We start from the raw sequence: 7,157 nt of genomic DNA, 5'->3' as shown, positions 1-7,157 counted from the left end.
GTTTAACCTCTTAAACTTTCATATGTGTGTTTTTGATGAACAGCTTGATTTGGATGGCTTTCAAGCACTTTATATTCACTTATATCCCATTTCCCACTGACCAAAGCCAGCAGATCCCCTTCTTTCTTTCCTTTGTTAAGTGTTGCTCTCTTCTTACTCACTCAAATAAAACATTTTGGACTTATCTTTGATTCATTCATTCACTCTTTCGGTAAAGATTTGAGAGTCTACTATGTTACTCCTTCTTAAACTTCCAAAGGCTTACTTTTTCCTATAGAATAAAAAGATAAACTTAAGTGAATAATAGGCTCTACAACATGCCCCCACCTTACCGATGAACAATACTTGCAGCCCATCCTTCAGCCAACAGGAACTAGCCATTCTGAAAATACACCCCATGACAGGCATTTACATGTGTGTGAATTTTTCCCTGCCATTTGGAATATGATCATATCCATCCCATACCATTAAATGCTACCCATACTTCTTAACCCGGCTCGAATTCTTATGCGTTAAAGAAATAACCTACATTTCTTCTTCAGTTCAGTTCAGTTCAGTCGCTCAGTCGTGTCCGACTCTTTGTGACCCCATGAATCGCAGCACGCCAGGCCTCCCTGTCCATCACCAACTCCCGGAGTTTACTCAGACTCACGTCCATCGAGTCAGTGATGCCATCCAGCCATCTCATCCTCTGTCGTCCCCTTCTCCTCCTGCCCCCAATCCCTCCCAGCATCAGAGTCTTTTCCAATGAGTCAACTCTTCGCATAAGGTGGCCGAAGTACTGGAGTTTCAGCTTCAACATCAGTCCTTCCAATGAACACCCAGGACTGGTCTCCTTTAGAATGGACTGGTTGGATCTCTTTGCAGTCCAAGGGACTCTCAAGAGTCTTCTCCAACACCACAGTTCAAAAGCAGCAATTCTTTGTTGCTCAGCTTTCTGTATAGTCCAACTCTCACATCCATACATGACTACTGGAAAAACCATAGCCTTGACCAGACAGACCTTTGTTGGCAAAGTAATATCTCTGCTTTTTAATATCCTGTCTAGGTTGGTCATAACTTTCCTTCCAAGGAGTTAGTGTCTTTTAATTTCATGGCTGCAATCACCAAATGCAGTGATTTTAGAGCCCCCCAAAATAAAGTCTGCCACTGTTTCCACTGTTTCCCCATCTATTTGCCATGAAGTGATGGGACCGGATGCCATGATCTTCGTTTTCTGAATGTTGAGCTTTAAGCCAACTTTTTCACTCTCCTCTTTCACTTTCATCAAGAGGCTCTTTAGAAAGTTCCTCTTCACTTTCTGCCATAAGGGTGATGTCATCTGCATGTCTGAGGTTATTGATATTTCTCCCAGCAATCTTGATTCTGGCTTGTGCTTCTTCCAGCCCAGCGTTTCTCATGATGTACTCTGCATATAAGTGAAATAAGCAGGGTGACAATATACAGTGTTGATGTACTCCTTTTCCTATTTGGAACCAGTCTGTTGTTCCATGTCCAGTTCTAACTGTTGCTTCTTGACCTGCATATAGGTTTCTCAAGAGGCAGGTCAGGTGGTCTGGTATTCCCATCACTTTCAGAATTTTCCACAGTTTATTGTGATCCACACAGTCAAAGGCTTTGGCATAGTCAATAAAGCAGAAATAGATGTTTTTCTGGAACTCTCTTGCTTTTTCTATGATCCAGCGGACGTTGGCAATTTGATCTCTGGTTCCTCTGCCTTTTCTAAAACCAGCTTGAACATCTGGAAGTTCACGGTTCACATATTGCTGAAGCCTGGCTTGGAGAATTTTGAGCATTACTTTCCTAGCATGTGAGATGAGTGCAATTGTGTGGTAGTTTGAGCATTCTTTGGCATTGCCTTTCTTTAGGGTTGGAATGAAAACTGACCTTTTCCAGTCCTCTGGCCACTCCTGAGTTTTCCAAATTTGCTGGCATATTGAGTGCAGCACTTTCACAGCATCATTTTCAGGATTTGAAATAGCTCAACTGGAATTCCATCGCCTCCACTAGCTTTGTTTGTAGTGATGCTTTCTAAGGCCCACTTGACTTCACATTCCAGGATGTCTGGCTCTAGGTGAGTGATCACACCATCGTGATTATCTGGGTCATGAAGCTCTTTTTTTGTACAGTTCTTTTGTGTATTCTTGCCACCTCTTCTTACCCACAAATAATTTATCTGTTTTCTTTATATGTGTAACATACCATTGTTTCCTTATAGTACATGTCCATTATTCATATGTCATAACTTTTTTTTTTTTGACGTTCTTGTTGTTGAAAAGGAGGAAGAGACTACAACAGAGAGGAAGATTTTTGGTAAAATATTATCATGAAAATGTTTGAAAGATAGGAGATCTGAATTGGAGGGCATGATCAAGGATGTCAATTAGGGAGGAGAACAGCTTGGATTTGTAAACTAAAGATGTGGTGCCCTTTCTTCATTCTTCATAAAGCAGAGTGGTTTTGGAGTAGAGGGACATTTAAATTACATCTCAGGAAAGGGAAAAGGGCCAGAGATAATTGGAAATTGACCAGTAAAGCTGAATACTCAGAAATTGTGTGCAAAAATGTAGACTTGAAAGATTATTTGGAAGCATATGCTAACACTTTGCAATATGCTTACATAAAAGGGAGGTGATCCAGTAGGTTGACAGGATTTATATGCAAGAGAGAGTAGAGTTCCGACATATAAAATGAAAGATAGCACTTTTTCTTATCATGCAATGGTAAAAGCTGAAATTAATTTCTTAAAAGCTTGGAAATTTGGCAGAGGTAAATGGAGGATGAGCAAATTCATATAAGTAAGAGAAGGTAGTGAAAACAATGAGGAATGGTCAAGGAAAGAGAAGCCCAGCTTTCATTTCAAGCTGTCAGAGAGGATTGGTACAGATGAAAAAATAATTTGAAGAAAGCTCTCAAAGAAAAAAACGAAGCCAAATGCTTTGAAGAAAAAAATAGATATTTTCGATTTCAGAACAAACTAATGGAGAGCACAGAAAAAAATAGAGAAATTAGAACATAGGTAGGGAAAATCAAAGTGCAAATGACACATGTCTGCAATAGACAGAAAGCCTGGGTAATATAGGGAAGAAGCAAAAGCAAGCAAAGCTACTGACATTTTTTTCATGTGTATGAAGAGAAGATTGCCATGTGTTTGAGAGATTATAGACAGTTAGGTTAAGGTGACTTTAAGTCAGTTATGAGAGTCTTTTATGGATCTATAATGCAGGAAAGAATATAGGCTAATATGAAAAAATAAGCAGCAAGTGAAAGAGTGACTCAGCAACAGACTTCACAGCTCAAGTGTGAGTGAGCACCATGAACAAGTTGTTGATGAGAAAATTGAATTCTGCTGCCTTATGGATGCAGCACAATGGAAAATCTACAAGCTTTAGAGTTAGAGATGGGTTTGAGTCCTACTTTTATTTTTGGCAAATCTTTGTAACTTCCAAATCCTTGAATTTCTCATCTGTAAAGTGACTTCATGTTGTTGTGAAACTCAAATTGAACGATCTTTGTGACCATATCTTGAAAAAAATTTAGATATTATTATTCTAGGACTTTTTTTTACATGGGCTGAGCAAACGTTTATTTGTGGGTGTCTTCCTGTCCTCCCCTGTCTTCACTGAGATATGACTGACATACAACCTTGTGTAAGTTTAAGGTGCACAACATAGTGGTTTTAGACACGTACATATTGCAAAGGGATGATATCTGTAGTTTTCCGTGGTTTTATGGGATAAGCAGGAAGTAACTGATATGATAGAACAGGGAAGGTTAGTGGCATTTGAGCAAAGAAAAAGAAACTGGGAATCACTGACATTACTAAACAGTATTTTTAGAAATCTTTTTATTAAGGCTCGTGATGGCACTATTCCTGATGCATGAGATGCAGTAGTATGTCTAAACAAGTGACAGGTGACCAGTGAACTGCAGAGATCACGTGAGAAGCCAGAGGATCTTTATTATCTTTAAATAAATGTATTTTATTTGAGCAAAATGCAATTTTATATGCCGTACACAGCTATTGTGGGTTACAGAAAGGGCTGTAATACATAAATAAAACACCCAACTAAGTAACTTTGGACCTGGCTCTCTTCATATTTCTCTGTGCTCACTGAATGGTAGGAAAGAAATGAATGATGCTTAGGATGAGGTCACCCGGCCCTGAGGCCCCTTACTATATTTGTGCGAAAGATCCTGCTTTGGAGAAAATGCATGTTGAATGTGAATGAAATTGCATGTCAAAATGAAAGAGGAAGGTTTATTCTAATGACCCGAGTTTCTTCCAAATCTGTATTGCTACAGTCTTAGTTTGAGTTTGTTGTTGAAGCCTCCTAATGGGCCCTATATCCAGTCTTCCATGTCTTCAATCAATTTTACACATTTATTGTAGAAGTTGGGGCTTCCCTCATAGCTCAGTTGGTAAAGAATCTGCCTGCAATGCAGGAGACCCTGGTTCGATCCCTGGGTCGGGAAGATCTGCTTGAGAAGGGAAAGGCTACCCCTTCCAATATTCTGGCCTGGAGAATTCCATGGACTGTATAGTCCATGGGGTGGGAAAGAGTGGGACAAGACTGAGTGACTTTCACTTTCACTTTCATTGTAAAAGTGAGCTTTTAAAAACACGATTCTGAGCATGTTACTGATCAGCTCAAAAAGTTTCAGTAGTTATCCATCACCTATAGCAGGGCTCAGCAATTTTTTTTTTCCTGCAAAGGGTCAGATTGTTGTTGTTTTGTTGTTGTTTAGTTGCTAAGTTGTGTCCAACTCTTTATGACCCCATGGACTATAGCGTCCCAGGCTTCTCTGTCCATGGGATTCTCTAGGCAAGAATACTGGAGTGAGTTGTCATTTCTTTCTGCAGGAGATCTTCTTGACCCAAAGATCAAACCCAGGTCTACTGCATTGGCAGGTGAATTCTTTACCACTGAGCCACCTGGGAAGCCCTAAAAGGGTCAGATAGTAAGTGTTTTAGGCTTCACAGACAACACACAGACTTTGTCAAATTGTCTTCTTAGTTTTTTTTTTTTTTCCAGTTCAGTTCAGTCGCTCAGTCATGTCCGACTCTTTGTGACCCCATGAACCACAGCACGCCAGGCCTCCCTGTCCATCACCAACTCCTGGAGTTCACCCAAACCCATGTCCATTGAGTTAGTGATGCATCCAATTAGCATCCATTATAAATTTGAAAACCGTACTTAGCTGTGGGCTACACAAACCAAGAGCTGGATTTGGCTCTTCAGACTGTAGTTGGTTGACCTATAGAATAAATGATGTGCAAGCTTTATATATAGCATAGCAATCTTCCCATAATCTGGCCTTCTGCTTTCTTCTCAGGTTTTATATTTTGCCAAAACACGTCCCACACCCTCTGCTGTGGGAACTGAATTGGCAGTATCTGAGAGTTCAGCAACCTGGGTTTTATATCTCTGTTCTTGTTCACACTGCATCCACTATAATTGTCATTCCTTATCCAACTGGCAAACTCTTCCTTTCTCAGGGCTCTACTAAAGGTGTCATGTCTTCTAGTAAATGTTTCCTGACTGCCCAGTTAGAACTGATCTCTGTGACTTTTATAAATATGGATCGCAGTATCTGTAGCACTTCACTGTGTTTATTTACTTCCCAACTCCAATGTGAGCCTCTCAAAGGCAAGAGAATGACTTACTTGGATTTGTATCCTTAACATACAGTAGCCACTTTAAAAATCTTAATGGAATGAATGACCCCAAGCTTTCTGTTAAGAAGTCATCCAACACCAGCAATAACATAAAAAGAAATGAAGAGAGGCTTAGCAGTCCTCTGAATTGTGCATGACCCATATATAGAAGTAAGTTACTACTTTTTTTAGTCTCTAGAGAAGCTCCCTGAGTCCCATTCTTACTTCTTCTGAAGATTTCCTCGTATACCCATCAGGGCATGACAGTGGTTACACAGATCCTCATGGCAGATTTTTTTTTTTTGATCACTAATGCTGTCTAATAGTGCCTGTCCAAAGTGGGACTCAGAACCTATCTTTCAATAAACATACTAAAAAAAATTCTCCTAAGGCCTTTAGTATTATTAGTGATAGAATGATGACCTAAATAGGTGTTGGTGAGCTGCCCTTGGAATGTTGCTATCCTGTCTCAGTGGGGAAAACGTGCTCTGAGTTCCAAGCTGATGACTTATGAGTTAACTTTTGGACATAACTCATTCCTAAGTTTGAGGCTGTCTCTACTTAAAATATATCAAGCGTAGGTCAGAGGAACTGGAATAGGAGTCAACCAGATTAAGAGTAAAGCCATAAAAGTGAGAGCCAAAGGGAAATATGATATTACTGTGTTTCTAAAATTGGAAAATGGGACTGATGAGGCTCCTCATTGTACACCCTGGAGAAAATGATGCATAAATGAAATTGATTTTAAAAAGCAAAGAATAGGAATATTTGGAAGCTTTTAGAAAATAACAGTAGTATCTAACATTTATTGAATGCTTACCATGTGCCAGGAACTGCTCTAAGAACTTTAAATAGATAATCATATCAATTTAATTTTTCCAACAGCACAATAAGAAGGGTACTATTATTATTTTTATTTTATGGGTGGAGAACTTGATGCACAGAGCAGTTACTTGCCAAAGATGCCATAGCTAATAAATAGTGGAGCTTAAATATGAACCCAAGCTTTCTGACTCTATTGGCAACAATCCAAATGGCTTCAATTATATATGGAACCATCAACAAAGCACAGTGTTGAATATAATTACATATATTATACCTTTATAATTTATTATATATTTTTTATATATTATAAAGTATATATAAATTATAAAATATAGAATATATTATAAAAGTATAATATATGTAATTATAATACAAAGATAAGATAGTTGGATGGCATCACCAATTCAATGGACATGAGTTTGAGCAAGCTCTGGGAGTTGGTGATGAACAGGGAAGCCTGGCATGCTGCAGTCCATGGGGTCTCAAAGAGTCAGACACAGCTGACTGACTGAACTGAACTGAATATATAACACATAATATATAAGTATATTATATGTGCATATATACAGGTATATATATCATTTCTCAGATAATATACCTTCAAAATAAACAACCTTCAGAAAGTGAAGAAAAAGGCTAATGACAGAAAGTATTGTGACCAGATACCCATCTA

This window comes from Bos javanicus, chromosome X (assembly GCF_032452875.1).
Source record: "Bos javanicus breed banteng chromosome X, ARS-OSU_banteng_1.0, whole genome shotgun sequence".
Taxonomy (NCBI): Eukaryota; Metazoa; Chordata; class Mammalia; order Artiodactyla; family Bovidae; genus Bos; species Bos javanicus.
This window is presented reverse-complemented; position numbering follows the sequence as displayed.